This window comes from Alosa sapidissima, chromosome 18, assembly GCF_018492685.1.
Source record: "Alosa sapidissima isolate fAloSap1 chromosome 18, fAloSap1.pri, whole genome shotgun sequence".
Lineage (NCBI taxonomy): Eukaryota > Metazoa > Chordata > Actinopteri > Clupeiformes > Clupeidae > Alosa > Alosa sapidissima.
In genome coordinates this window covers 21,266,683-21,283,271 of record NC_055974.1, presented here as the reverse complement: position 1 = coordinate 21,283,271, position 16,589 = coordinate 21,266,683, and the positions used below count along the sequence as shown (strand labels likewise).

General features: G+C 39.3%; 1 long non-coding RNA gene across 1 annotated transcript; it reads right to left on the bottom strand.

Moving 5' to 3' along the window:
- Positions 1 to 1,945: 1,945 nt before the first annotated feature.
- Positions 1,946 to 3,161, bottom strand: LOC121689937. Its single transcript, XR_006024932.1, has 2 exons — positions 2,855 to 3,161; positions 1,946 to 2,094 (listed from the first exon to the last, which is right to left on the bottom strand). It is a non-coding gene; the product is annotated as an uncharacterized LOC121689937 (long non-coding RNA).
- Positions 3,162 to 16,589: the final 13,428 nt, after the last annotated feature.

Genomic DNA, 16,589 nt, shown 5'->3' with positions numbered 1-16,589 from the left:
TTGTGGATAAAACAAAAGGTGAAGTGAAATCTGCAACTATTTCGGATACATCGCGAATAGTAAAGGCAAGCCATCAGGTACACAGAGGCCCGTTTGTGAAATATTTTTCAAAGTCATTTAAAAGCAGTAGGCTACGCATGGAACTTGGCTAAACACCTCGCAGACATATCCCAACATTTTTGTTCAAAGAACGGCAGGTAAACGAATATGCTATAGAAAACACGACTACATGGTTACTTCCAAGTTCTTCTCTTCTGTTTTAGTCTAGCCTAAGTGAAACGAGTAAGGTTCTCTCCCAGATAGCAATTACTCATTGAATCTATGTTAAATCAACATTATTTTGTCAATGTTAAAATCATTGAGTCAACGTCGCACATAAACATTGATCCTATAACATTTTGCACCCTCTATTAATATTGAAGCAATGTTGAAATTCCAACTACAGATCAACGGAATTTCAATGGTATTTCAATTAAAATGAATATTGAAACAACGTTGAAATTACAACCAAACTAAAGATCAATGCGATTTCCCCCAAGGCTGCGTGCTCAGTCCGCTGCTCTTCACCCTGCTGACGCATGACTGCACTGCAACCTACAGCAACAATCACATAGTGAAATTTGCTGACGACACAACTCTGGTGGGTCTCATCACCAAGGGCGACGAGACCCAATACAGGTTGGAGGTCGACCATCTGACCACGTGGTGCAGGGACAACAACCTCCTGCTGAACGTCAGCAAGACCAAAGAGATTGTGTTGACTTCCGGAGAGGTCACACCCAACACCTGCCACTGACCATCGACGGTGCTGTGGTGGAGAGAGCGAGCAGCACCAAATTCCTGGGGGTGCACATCAGCGAAGACCTCTCCTGGACCACCAACACTGCATCACTGGCGAAGAGAGCTCAGCGCCGCCTGTACTTCCTGCGGAAACTCAGGCGAGCAAGTGCTCCACCAGCCATCATGACCACATTCTACCGAGGCACCATTGAGAGCATCCTCTCCAGCTGTATCGCTGTGTGGGGCGGAAGCTGCACTGAATACAACAGGAAAGCCCTGCAGCGCATAGTGAACACAGCTGGAAGGATTATTGGTGCTTCACTCCCCTCCCTGAAGGACATTTACACCACCCACCTCACCCGCAAGGCGACCAAAATTGTGAGTGATGCAAGTCACCCCGCTCACAATCTGTTCGATCTACTGCCCTCTGGGAAGAGGTACAGAAGCCTGCGCTCCCGCACTACCAGACTCACCAACAGCTTCATACACCAAGCTGTAAGGATGCTGAACTCTCTCCCTCCTCTCCCCCCTCCACCCTCAGCTACATAACATCCTGGACATTGGACCCACAATGGCCGCGTGCACTACTCCACTTGCACACTTGCACACTTGTACACTTTACAACTTGTTGTTGTCCTGAAAACACAACACATCTGCTGCTCTTACATAACTTGCACCACTATGTCACTTTCTTTCTTACTTAGGTCAAACAGAACTACCCAAGCCTTTTATTGGCCTGACTTTGCACTAGTATTTTATTGACTGTCTATGCACAATTTAAACCAAATTTTGCTGCTCTTATTTTTTTTCATTATTATATGTGCCCTCTTATTTACTTACTTTTTTGTTTACTTGAATGTTATGTTTGTCTGTGGACTTAAATTGGTAAAATATGTCTTGTCTTCACCGTGGGATAGAGAGAAACGTAATTTCGATCTCTTTGTATGTCTGGAACATGTGAAGAAATTGACAATAAAGCTGACTTTGACTTTGACTTTGATTTCAATGGTATTTCAATTGATATTAAACCTCAGTAAACCACTTTTAATCTGGAAAAATATTGGGAAATTCACATCCTGCTTTATATACAGCCAGGATAAATTTGACTAGGCCTAGTATGGCTGGTTTAGGCTACACAATCGTGCATAAATAACCAGACAACTTATCAGTTTGAAAATCAAGTGCATTTATTAACTCTTCTTCATTTAGAAATTCACGTGTGTTGTGCTTCCCTGCCATCCATTCAGTATAGCATTCATAGACCACCCGTTCGCAGTTAGCCCTCCACCATCCAGTAGCAGAGTGAAGTGGCACCTAACAGAAACAGAAGAAAAAGAGATAGACAGTGTTAGATAAATATGTTCAACTGAAGGCTACTTATAATTGAAACTTTAGAATAATCATAGAATATATATTCTATATGTTTGTTGAGTTTGCTGTCAAAATGCCAGGCTGAAGATGGTGTTAGAATAATTCAGTTTCGCAAGCTGGGTGAGCTCATTGAACATGCCGTGTTTGCTAGCAGCACCAGCCATTCGGGCAGCTCTGTTCGTCCGAACACTTTTGCTGCCCAATGAACGGTTAATGATAGCAGTCTAGTCAGATATGACTTAAAGTTGACTTATATCAGTATTGCTAAAGTTAGCCTATTAAACTCACAAAAATATGATCACCAGGAGTTACATAAATGTTAGCTAAATCTCCACGTAAACCAGCAGCACATCTTCAGCCTATAATTTTGACAGCCTAGAAGCTAACGTTACCGGTAGGCCTAACACTACTTCATATTTTATTATCATGAGTATAATAAACTGTAACTTACTGACAACAAAGGTAGGACCTAATTATAAATCAGACTGCCGAGTAACGTTAACCTAACATTATGATGAACTGCCATAACGTAAGTTAGCCTAAACATTAATTTGACAACAGCAAGTAAATTTAGCTAGCCTAGCATTTGAATCAGTTTGTAAATCTGACAGTACGATGTACATAGACTGTAAACATGACCGAATTTAATGTAGTACACTTTTACAATAAAACATTATCGTTTGATAAATAAATGCTTGCTTACCATTAAGGAGGAGTGAACTTGACAGAGAGCTGAACACCCCCGTTGGTCTGACTGAACTGTTGCTGAAAATGAACTGGACAGTTCAAACGTCGTCGCGCGGTCAACTATAAATCCACTACTTTTCAATCACCACGTTAAGATTTCCCAGTCAACCACAAATCCATGACTTTTCAATATCTTTTAGTGAACTATGTATCGATGCTCTATCGATTATGGCAACATAAACTATAAACCAATGTTGTTTCGATATCTCTCTTATCGATATTCATGCACTGTCGGGTTTTTGTCAGGATTGTAATGCTGATTCAATGTCTTTTTACCATTGAGATTTCAATCTCAACCAAAATGATGATTTGGATGGAAAATCAACATCATATCAATGTCACCTTGCTATCTGGGCTGGGATAAAGTGAACCTTCCTTCATCAATGAATTTTGACGAGACATAACGAGCTGTAATCATTTTAACGAGACATAACAAGCTGTAATCATCATTGCGTGATGAAAGCGCAATGTTCACGCCAGAATAACATTACCATAACTTGTAAACAATCTATTTCATGTTTGGTCAGTACTACTGGTAATATTTGTCATTGCATGTAGACTGCAATTTGTTCAATAAGTATTGCCCAGATGTAGGATAGGCTACCCGAAATGCGCTAATTAAAGCCCACAGCATATAATACCACCAAAGCGTGTTGAGTCCTAATAATAATAGTGGCTTATTGTTACGTTGTAGCAAATCATGTTATCAAAGAAATAGACGTAGGCTAATGTAGGAATGCACACAGACACATTGCAACAGGTAATGGTGTAGGCCTATCTGTCAAAGAAATCCCATGAACACGGGAAGGCCTAGGGAAGCCTATACTGTACATCAGATGGCCTAAAGATTAGGCCCCTCTGCATAGCATTCAGTCAGTTGCATGCAGTAATTTCAACACTGACGTTGATCTAGCCTAGTTTGGCTATGTAAAGCTACTTTATTGGCAAAACACAACACAATGTAAATGAACTATAACAAAAAATAAAGGACTTAATCACACAAAGTAGGCCTACTATTTTACTGACTATAAAAATAATAATTGTGTAGGAAGTTTAAAACCCAGAATTGACCTGCACACTACAAAAGTGCACCGAATTCAACACAAATGACTCAATACACTTGGAGGAGGTATGAGTCCTTTCTTTTCCAGATATCTTAGGATTTCGCCGAAGTATCGTTTCAGTATTGAGCATCGTGATATTTATGGCAGGTATCGTATCGAAGTCATAATTTTGGTATCGTGACAACACTACCTACACGACACATAATATTAAAGAACTTTGGTGAACTTTAGGCAAACGTTGCTTAATAAAGAACACACTTTCTTCCATCATAGTTTGTCTAACGTTAGCGCTAGCCAACGCTTGTCAATAATCCCACAAACACAAAGCAGGCTAATGTAGTTTTCTTCTTGATAGGGATCTGGGTCGACGTTTATGACGTTAACGTTAGCTAAATTAGCTAACGTGATCGGGCATTGCTAGCTTGTACTAGCAAGGATAAAAACAATCTAATAAAAACAATCTAAATGGTAAAACTTCTTTACCATTTAAAATACACTAACAACAAAGTACACTTTTAAAAAGTGCATTACAAAAACACGTTGAATATTGCACAATAAGTATATTTAATTTTAGTACACTGAAGTTGAACTTAATAACATCTAATTTGAAGTATACTTTCTAAAAGTACACATTAAACATACTTGTAAGCATAAGTGCATAAGTGTAAGCATACTTGCTTTATACTTCATATACTTTAATCATATTTCTAACACACTAAAGTATACTACTTTTTTACCTGGGCACACACACATTATACAGCTATACTGTATGGATAGATGTGACAAAATATTGCATGTGAATGTCAAGATAGGCAAGGAAATACTCAAATAATGGCACAGGCGGGCACACCAATAAGTATTAGAATTTTTTCCCCAGCTGGTCAAAACCGATGTCTTCACTACTGCTGATTTGAATTACAGTAATAAACCAATAAAGACAATGCAGAAATAGGCCTATAGTATACTGCATGGGCGGACTGGCCATCTGGGCATTTTCCTGGTGGGCCGACGCACCTTTTGGGCCGATAGAATAGGCTATAATTTAATTAATATTTTGGCCAACGATCGGCCCAAAGGAAGGACAATCAGCGGCCCATTGGTTACATTTCCATATTGACACTGGACTGATCCAATAACAGTTTATGTCAGGCCCCACCCCTCCCATTTTGGTTTAGAGCCAGGATTCTGTGAGCGCATCTAAAGTTAATCGAAGTTGCCTACACGAAATTGCGGCGTGTGCCGGTAGTGACAATTGTGCAAAAATAACACCAATGTAGAAGCTACAATATCATATATCAAAAATTCAATATTGCAAGTAGGCTAGCATATGTCAGCAACATGTTGAAGTTTGTTGAGTTTGAACGAGGAAATTTAAGCAAGCATACAGAGCAGAGGGACATTGATCATGTGGTGGAGAGTGTAGAGCTACATGATAAGAACTCAGTGTTGGAGTAGGTAGGCTACAGTACTGTATGTGTGACATGCCATGCTGACGATAATGATTATGATGACTTATTAATTGTGAATGTGATAATGTAGGCTAATGATATGGTAGGCATAATGATAGTAAGGTTGTGCTGTGATTATAATAACAGCGCAACTTAAATGTTCTAAATGAATGATTTGCAAACCCGGAGAGCAAAATCGACGTTAATTGTTGGTCAGATTGATCAGTTTCCGTCAGACACCCAAAATTCAACATTGATAGCATGAGTGCTGATTGGTCTCTCAAAGTAGAGCATTGGGTTCTATCTTGGAAGGGTTATCATGGTAAAGATGGGCTAAAAGACTGTAGACTGACGGAAATGTAGGCTATGAAACGTCAAGTCACATTCATGCACAAGCCAACTACAACCTATATAGGCTATGGAAGACATTAAAGATAATTACTGTAGTTCATGTAGCTATACTGTTCCAAAATGTACCAGCAATGTAGGTAGGTAGCCTACAGGAATAAAATACAACAGCCCAGTTTATTTTGTGTTGTTTCAGTTGTCCTACAGTGATAACTAAATTACATTAATGTCTACAACAATCTAAGTAGGCTAATTTAGCTCTTTACACACAGGCTTCAGTATTTTTTTGGTGCTACTGTCAATTGAGCATTGTATAGTTTAAATGTAGCCTATTGAATAATTTGAAATGATACTTTGAATTCAAGCAGAAACTCTTCTTTAATAATTGCTTGTTAGTCTACTTGAATATTATGGAGATCATGTGCTCTATGGCTACCTCTGATCAGTCAGAGTGATAGCCAATGAGGCCTATCACTTTCAGTGCTCCATGACAGTTATAAAAAAATAATATATATATATATATATATATATATGATTTGAGGGCCGCTTGGGCCAAATATGCCAGGGCCGATTTTTGGTCCCAGTCCGCCCCTGGTATACTGTATCTGTTCTCAGTCAAGGCATCATCATGAGGATAGGTATTTGAACTAGATCAGTCTTTCTTATATAAGGAGAGGTATTTGAACTAGATTAGTGTTTCTTATATAAGGAGAGATTTTTGAACTAGATCGGTTATTTTTATATGAGGAGAGGTATTTGAACTACACCTCTCCTTTTTTCGAAAATAAAACATCCTTTATCAAGACAAGGTCCACACTACTTTTGCCTCTGAGGAGAACTATCTGAAGCATATGTGCTTGGCTCCTGCTTGAACTTTTAGGGTATTGGAAGTGGTACACTCTTAAAAAAAATGTGTTGTCCCTATGTGTTAAAAAAACATTAGAAGTTGTGTTATTTTAGACACATTCGTTTTAGTGTTATGTACTCCAGCGTTGGTGCTACCCTTGGACGAAGGGCTACAGTACAGTAGCTTTCAGAACTGATTCATGCTCTCTGTCCCTACGATTGCGTTGGCCAGCATCCCAGTGTAAAAAACCCATGATGAATATGCCACAACTCCCACCTATAAATCTTTGTCATTAAACAAGCAGATTCTAATTTATGGCCTTTGGTGGGAGCGTGATTGTGATCTGGCCTTGAGGCGGCAGGGAGGCTCTTGCATGTTTGTGTGTGTGTGTGTGTGTGTCTTAGTGTGTACAGTTTGTATGTGCTTAAGTCGGCATGTGCAAATAGGAGAAAAGGTATTAGCTTCAAATGATGGAATTCCCTTCCCTGGTTTTCCCTGTCACCAACAAACTCATTCATTCCTTCATTTATTACTTAATGAATTCATTCAACCTTAATTTATTATCAGAAGTTCATTGAGGGCAGTTCTCATTTTCAGTGATGCCGAGATAAACTCATACTGTACATGCTCAAAGTGCATCAAGATCAACACCAGACAACATTCTGACTTGTCCAGTTTATCATGGAATAGATGGCACTCATATATCACAAGGCACAAAGTCTCTCCATAGACTTCTGTTCTTTATCTGCACAAATTCCCTTGGAGAGAAGCAATAGAGAAGGGAAGGAATAAAGGTTGGAGGAAGTGCTTCAGTGAACTTCCTGCTCCAGTTAGACCGTGTCTTGTTCTTTACTTCCCTTGCAGTCAGTCTTGCAGTCTCAGCATTGAGCTTCCTCAAACCGGGCAAAAAGCGGCAACAAGCACTGACAGCCAAAACCCCGACCACGGGAACAGATTGTAATTGATTGTAATCAAAATGTAAAGTAAGTCTAAGCCGCTCTACTAATGGATTTAATAGTTTATTCGACTGGAGAGGTGAATCAATCTGGACGTATTGACGGCCGGATCGGGGGAGGATTACGAGGGGCAAGAGGTGTCCAGGCGTGGCCATCTGTGTTTGCTGTGTGCACGCCACCCCAGAAGGGGAGAGGGAGGAGGGAGAGAGAGAGAGGGAGAGGGAGAGAGAGAGAGAGAGAGGGAGGATGCGTTCGGAAGAATTTAGCATATTGAATGATCATTAACCTTCATTTCTCTGGAGGAGCAGAGGAGAGAGAGAGAGAGAGAGAGAGAGAGAGAGAAAGAAAATAGAGTATCTGAGTGAGGAGAGATGCAAAGAGAAAAAGGAATTAAAAGAGAGAGAGGAAGAAAGAGAGAGAGAGAAAGTGAGATAAAGAGAGGGAGGGCATGCTAACCTGGAACAGTGGAGAGATAGAGAGAGAGAAGATAAGAGACACAAAGAAAGACAAATGAACAAAAAAAAATTAAAAAGGGGATGGGGTGGGGGGATCATGCCAAGATTCTTCTTCTTGTTTTTGCTAAATGTCAGAAGTACTCCTGTGATCCAAATTGGGACAGTTTAAAATTAATCATTTTAATGTTTTATTTCTAGGAACCATCATCCATCTATTGAGAATCGTTAGCATTTTAAAAAGATTTTTATTTTTCATTTTTAATGATCTTTTCTACTTGAAAGCCCTTTTGTGCATTCTTTTTTTGTGCTTTGAATATTTTAGTTCATTAATTCTTAATATAAATACTGTAATGAAAATATTGATAATCTAGAAGAAGGATTGGCAATATTGAATTGCAAACTGCTTTAAGTAATTAAATATATGACTAGTTTGTTAAAGAGAACATTAATGTGTGCTGTAAAATATTTCCACGATAAAATGCATTATAAAATGAGAACACTGCTAATGGTTGCTCTATTAATTTTCAAGTGTTTTTAGTGTTATGAATGTAGAGAAGTTTAATAATAAAAAAATATTATATTCTTTACCTGTTCACCCGTGATCAAATGTGGCAACATAGTGTATCTCAGTATTCAAGATAAGCTGAATGAGTTTAGAACTTTTAGAACAGTGCTGGAAAAGTTCCTTTTGTAGTTCCGTAGATCACAGAGTACATGTAGGCCTATTTTGTGACGTCTACTGTTAGATTACTCAAAATGAGTGGCTTGTTCTAAATATTTTATCAACTGTGGTGGGTTCAAACTTGGACGAGGGAGTGGCCACTCCAAAACCGCCATCTTAACTATCTTATCTAAGTTCGTCAGACACCAGGTGCATTGTTAAAAGGGGTTGTTCTTATGTTTCTTAATCAGTCATGGGTGTGTTTTGGGTGTAACTTCCAAATGAGAGTATCATCTGTCATTTCAAGTAAGTAACAAATGAGAGTATCATCTGTCATTTCCTTTAAGATCAAGAAGCGCATAATCAAACAGCGCTTCTGTATTTTGACAGTCAGTGCATCAGCTTGCAGACACTGGAATGGGTTTCATGTGCTTTGCCGTCGGAATGTGTGACAAACATGGATGCCACAACAAAGGTTAAAACATACGCTCACTAATCCTAAATAACCAACTGTATTTGCTTAACCTTCCTGTTGTGTTCGCGGTCAAATGTGACCGATTAACAATTATTTTCTCTCAAAAATATTGTTAACTTATTCTGACCATCATGAGGCTCCTTGACTTTGTTAATACAGGGCATCTGAACACACAAAACATTTATTTAACTTTAGAACACCCATGTCTATTTATGGTTAAAAATGACCCAGCCATTAGAAACGAATGGGTGAGAAAATTGTATAAAATTGAGTCCAGGCACATACTTATTGATCAGATGGACTGTATATCTGTACATTAAAACACACACAAACACACCCTCACTCCCCCTCTTTGCTTCCATGCCAGCCCCACTGGAACCTTGCTGGGCTGGTGAGTTCTTATTCCCAACCTTTCTCACGGCACATCAACGGTCAGCCCGAGAATTCACGTCACAATTCAAAATTCCACTGGAGCTCCAAGCGGATTTGTACACGCAGCCTTACAACAATGTTTACAGCTCTTCGAGTCACGGTAAAATGTAATTTTTGGTACATAGCTAATTTACATATACTCATGGTGTGGGTGCTTGCGTTTCTTTAGGAATCTGCTGTCTTGGTTTGTATAGAAATTAATATTAAGTGACACATACACGTAAGAGGTTGGAGATACGTGACGGTTGGTAATATGTGACGTTCCGATATATTTTCTATTCTGGGAATACCCATACGAACCTTTGGCAAATTTAAGATTTGCTCCGCAGGTCCATTAGGACCTTGAAGCCCATTTAATACACCAATTTAAGTTTAATTTCACCACTAGTTACCCCCCTGCTGGAAGTCATAAGTCAATTAACCTTTTCCAGACCTACTCTCAATTACAATTGAGAAGGTCTGCGTGCTAACCAGGCTACAGTATATGTTTTCTATTGAAATATGCAATCTTGTTGCATGTATTCTGTAACTACACCACATTATTTGAGACATGTAATGGAATCTACTTTCCAGTGCTGTTGATCCTAGCAGAGTGGTATTAACAACCAAATTTGTGAATATATTATTAACGAAACCTTATTAAAGATGGCAAGGACAATTTTCACGACCTAATCTCTAGAACCGAACAGAGGTTGGATCAATTACTGACTCTTTACTTTGGCAATAATTTGCCACGGTGTGGGGAAGGAGATATTTTTTGTATGTGCGTCTGTGTGCCTGGGAGAGCAGGACCTTGTCAGATTGGGTTGGCGAGCGGAGAGTTGAGAAGACAATGGCTGTTGTTGGGGCTGTCTTGCTGTCAGCTCTGCTTACACGCGATGGAGTCATCATCGGAATACAACTGCGGAGCTCTCTTAGCGCTTGTCTGATACCATGCTTAATGGAATCTGTGGTATCAGACAAACAGAAGGTTTGAGGTATTATATTACATATCACAACTTAACCACTCTATGTGGTGTTATGAATGTTGAAATGTTGAAAATATACATTACAAATGAAATGTCACTAAATAAAAATGTACAGGGTTCTTTGCCAGGTCAAAAAACCCAGAATGCCCTTTTTTGTTTATTTCTTGGGGCTTTTGCTTTTAATTCAAATGGGACAGAAGAGATTGGAAATGAGTGGGTGAAAGGATATTGGAGTAGGATTAGGAAATGGCCGCTGGTCAGAATCGAACCCAGGCTCTTATGGACACTTAAACCCGAATGTTTTAGGGATGCTGCCACATGCACCACAGTTCTCCCAAAGGTACATATCCTTGTGCATTAATCTCATATACACAAAAACTATATTTGAAATATACGTAAATATTTGAAATTGCCCCAAAAAATATATTTTTGACACTTAAAATGAATTTCAATATATTTTACTTTATAATTGGCCCACTTTTGACCCGAATATATTTCAATATTTTTTTTCTGTATGGGATGTTAGCCTAGGTGAACCCAGACCAAATGTAAGTGCATTTGAGTTTCCTGTGCAGGTCTGTCTGGCGACCTTCCCATTGAAGCCAATTCCCAAATCATCAAAAACACAGGAACCAATCACAACTGCTTATCCGGTATGGGGCGGGCTTTGTGATGACAGGCAGACAGTTAGCTGGGCTGTGCAGGTGCCAGTGTTAAACAATATGGACGTGTATTTTCTTTGGAATTGAGTTAACAACTGCATTTAAACCATTTGTTTACCAGAGAGTCGTATGCATCAATTTTGTCTTAATTTCACTGCTGGGCGGAGCCAGAGGGGTGGCTCGGGGTGGCACAGGCCACCCTTGAAATTCGATTGGCCACCCCAGGTGCCACCCCAAAATCCTAGTCTACGGTTGGCCATTATGACGGTCTAAGGCAGGACCTTTCTTGATGTACTTGCAGCGCTAGTTTGAAGTGTCAGACAGACGTCGGAAAGTGGCAAACACACTTGCTATTATACATGACTTATTGTTTTTAGCATGTGAGTTAGGCCTACAGGCTACTGCTTGTGCTAACACACAAAGATATCTATTTACCTATCGCATCTGCCAGTGCTTATTTATCTAATCACACACACAAGTTGCGTCTGTTGAATCACGTCACCCTAGACTAACTTTCCTACCTGCTTATTTTACCAAGCCTACCCAGCCAACATTTGCTAGGTCATTAAGTGTTAACTGTGGGCCTAAAAGCGTTTAATGATAATATTGTCCTAATCAAGGTTTGAAAATCGGAGGTTCACAGGCTACTGTGACCTTGGTGCCCCCTTCTTTCAATATTCTTTGCATCTGACTAATAGCGATTTTCATTTAACCTATGGCCTGTCAAAATAATCTTAGCATTCACAGCGCAAATTAATTTAGTCTTTTACGCAGTGGAGAAAGTGACAGCACACGGCAAGAAAGAAAGAGCGTCCAAATTCACCCATTCTTCTCTGTTGAACTACCGTACTCGCGAAGTAGCCTACTGATCATCACACAGACATTACATGTATCACATCACATGAAAGAGCTTTTTCTCAGCTTTTAAACTGTTAGCCACTAGTTGCTGTGGTAAACGGTTCGCGAGAAAAGTAACTTTAATTTAATCATATTATTATACAGTTCTGCGCCCATCTCCCTACCCGTTCATCTCAGTGGAATGCTTTGCGAACTCTTCCCATATACAAACAATACATACAAACCATATATCAGAATAAACAGCGGATCTTACAGAACACAAAGCTGTAAAGCATCCCCCTGTACAGATAACCATTCCAGAGTAATCCGGTTTTGAATTTGCAGCAAATTTCTACATGTCTCCAACTTTGGGCTTTACATTTCATAGCAGGCCAAATAAAACATAAAATGTTAAATATAGCCTAGATATTTGTAAATATTAAAATCAGATGATTTACAGTTCTATGTAATATGTCATGTTTCATGTTTTTAACATGTTTCGTACAGTGATGCAGGTCTACTGTACTGTTCATCAAGCTCACTCATTATAAACACTCGTCGCATAGGCTAGGCTACAGGTAGCGATATGAATTCTGGTGACCATTCAACCAGTTAAGGATTTGTTGTGAAATATTTACATTTTGGGAAGTTTACGTAGCTTAGGCTAAACAGCATGTTTCTTTCGTCCCCCATGCCTGTTTTATTCATCCCGACCAGGAGAGATAAATGAAACATTGCGCACATTCCACTTTTGCTTAAATATATCCTGAACGGTTTTGTTCAGAGCTGAAAGTGCAACTGTATTTGACAAAAGACAGATGTAAGTTATTGCTAAAATGTGACAAAATATTAACTTTCGGTGTGGTCTCTTTGTAAATAACGTTTAATTAAAAAGTGTTTTGATCGTCCCAGCTGTCCCCTATAGGCTAGTGGTGTCCTATATCCAAGGGGAATATTCTCACCCCTATGTATTGCCACTCTGTTTCGAGGGACAAGGGGTAGGCTAGGGGAAGGAGAAGAATAACAAATGGGATTGAGCCTTGGGGTCTGTAGCATTATAAATGTAACGTTATGATTAGATTAGATTAGTCTTTAATTGGTGTTTATTTCATTCATGTTTCATACAAAATTATTTTAAGCATTTTTTTGAGAGGTGTTTGTTGATTTTGGATGACTTTGTTATAGCTCTTTGCCAGCTCAGACAAAAAAGCAGGTCAAATTATTTTAACAGCTACAAAAATAGATGGCCATAGATAGCCATATAATATAATAAAATATATTTTAATGTCTCCATGATGGAATTTGCTTTAGCACAGCATAACCCATTGATAGACAACTTAGATTTAATATATTTGTTTATGTGTATCTGTATTTTATTCAAATACAAAGACATTTTATGTGAAAGTATGGTCTTTGCCCTTCAATTGATGAGTATGGTGTTTGGTGCATGGTTTTCCTAATGTATTTGTGCTAATTTAACATCTTGAGCCTGTTTCTGTTTATCTGGATGTTTTGTCTCATGCCACCCTTGAATTAATCAGTGCCCCACTAGGGCCACCCTTGTTGAAAATGTCTAGAATCGCCACTGTGTCGCCTCTCCAGGCCCATTTCTCAGTCTCAATCTCAGTTGATATTTGAGAATCAGTCTGGTCTCTGCCAGACTACTTGAATTTGCCAATGTATTTGCAAAAATCCACTGAGTGAGGAATTGCTGTTGTTACAATCATTTGCACAGGAAGAAGTTCAACAATCAGTTTTTGAAATTCTAATCTAACAAATATGTGCAATCAAGTGCATGCATGGTGCAACTGTCTTTTATTATTTTAGGGGGTTTCAGTACTGGGCAAAAGTTTCACATGGGAGCTACAATCACTTCCCTATGCTACGTTTCTTTCGTCATCTGATGCTAAAAAAGAGAGATGTCTTGACAGAACAATTATGTTAAGGGATGCGAGAATCATTTGTCTTTGTTTTCAGCTAGATGATTTTACAAATTCATCATGTCATTACCGACACGTCATCGGCAGACATCAGGACAGTTGGGTCCCTTACTGCACACGAATACATAAACAGCTTTCACGGAGGAAAAGAATTTATATCTCTGTCTGCAGGATAGACCGAGAGAGAGAGAAAGAAAGTAAGAAAAAAGAAATAGAAAGAAAGAAAGAAAGAAAGAAAGAAAGAAATTACTCTTCAAGGACTCAGGCGTAATGCTGTGAAAAAGGTCCTCATTATGACTTGATCAGAAAGCAATCTATCCTGGCCCCTCAATAAGCAGTCTCTTTAATCCGCAGGAAAGGTAATTAATATGAGATTATTGAGTAAATGGAACTCATTATCTCTGTTTCGCTGCGACAATTTATCTCTTGCCGTCTCGCCGTGACAACGCTTTATGGCGCCTGCCATTTTCTCCATGCAGGTATTGATTGAACTTTATACTGTGCAATGTGTGTGTCTCTAATTCCTCAGCCTCGTCATGGATATTAAATGGAGAATGCTTTGGTGTGAAACTAATGTGGCAAAATATCTCAAGTGGTTTGGGTTTTGTAGTCAAATCATCACAGGAAAAATGTGGAGCTAGATCTCTGCATATGTCTTGGCTTTTCATTTACACAAAGTCACAAAGCATGTGAATTATTATGACCGCCGCTAGCGAAGCGGTCATATAGGGATTGTCAAAGTTTTTTTTTTTTTTTTTTTCGTGATCTACTTCCTGAAATTTTGGTCAATGATACCCGGGACACCGAACCACCGGGGCACATGAAATTTGGTGGGTATGTAGCCCCACTAGACTTTTACGGAAAAAATTTGTTTCGTCCCTGGGGGCCACTACCCCCCCCCCCGTGCTGGGCCCCCTGAACCGCAAAAAAAGCAGTTTTTCCTAAATAACTACCTGAACCGTGCCACTGAGGATGAAGAATATTTTATGGTATGTTGGTCTCAAGGGCCCACATCAATCTGGCCCATAATCACTCATTTGTGATTTGCACCCCCCCGGTAAAAAATGAAAATGCAATATTATTCTGCTTTAATCGCCCCTATCTTCAGTTAAGATGTTCAGAACTGCACCAAATTTTATGTGTATGATTGACCTGGCATTCTCTGGGGGTATGCCAAATGAATTTCATCTGTAGTGACTTTAGTGACTGTACACTCATTGGCCTGTAGATGGCGGTGCACACATATACACATGCGCACACACACAGGCACCCACATACTATCGGTATTACAACGGCCGAAACATAATTACAAATTCAGTAGGATTAAAAGAAAGCCAAAATAAATATTCATCATCATCATCATGGCTGCATTTCCAGTATTGGCGATAAGTAGTCGTTTGTCCACTAGATGGCGCATCTTGCAGTGAGACGTAATTTTGTTGGAAGTTAAAAGTGGGTTGGAAAAACAATGGACGCTTCCTACAAGGATTGTAGTTTACCGCAGAGAACGTCTAATAAGGATAGGATGATGTTCACATGAAATGTAATTCCCATTTCTTCTTGAAGCCGAAGTAATATCTGAGGATGTTTATCGGACATGCTTGGTTTTTACTGCAGGTATGTTAATCTTATAATATCAATAAGGACCTAGGTAATGTGACCGTTAGCGTTGGTTGAGTGATGGAGGCCAATTTGATTGATTGCATTTGTAGAAAACTATAAATGCGGTTATACCAAGCAAATTGATAGCAGCACTGTAATTGTATCTTTCGACTGTCATTTATTGCACGTGCTACAAAAATCATTCTGTGCAATGGAAGATTTACCAACGTTACACCGGTCTGATACAGTTTTGCCTATACATGAGACTGAGATACCTGTTTATTTTGTTTTAAGTGCGTGCAGGGTGTGAGAGGAGAATCAATGTGCTTTGATTCCAGCTTGGTAGTTGTAGTCTGTGAAATTAAAAAGCATGTGTGTGTGAAGTATCCAAACAATGACACCTTCATTTAATTATGGCTGCTTTAGCAACACACCTTAAGCTACTGTGTAGTGGGTCCCATTTAGAAGTGGCTACTTAATTTGCGCTTTCCTTGACTCATGGAGCTGCGTGAATTTTATTACAACTTTTCGCCACGATATGGCAGTTTAAGTCCGCTTGATACTGTAAGGCGTAAGCCATTGGTTTCCAAAGGAGATTTTATTTGTGTCGCCAGCATAGCCTATTGGCAATTTATGTTGTAAATAGGCCTACCTTATAAGCCTACCTGTAGCTTAGGGAAGCTAACAGCTTTCTATTAGGATCTAGTTTGTTAGTTACAGTTTTGTCATAACTCCCTGATGCATTTTTGCATTTAGAATAGCCAGAGCATGGATATCTCAATCGGAAAATTAAACAATATCGGGTGCCTATGGACTAGGCTGGGTGAACCCAGCCTGATCTGCCCGCTATTTATTTTTTGATTTCTTAAAAGATTGAGCTTGGTCTGGTGAAAGCCAGACTAGCCATGGACCTCAGTTACACAGTGCAAGGGAACATGAATCAGCCTATATTTGCACGAACAATAACGGACAACAGCTCTTCAACTTTGGCCCGTT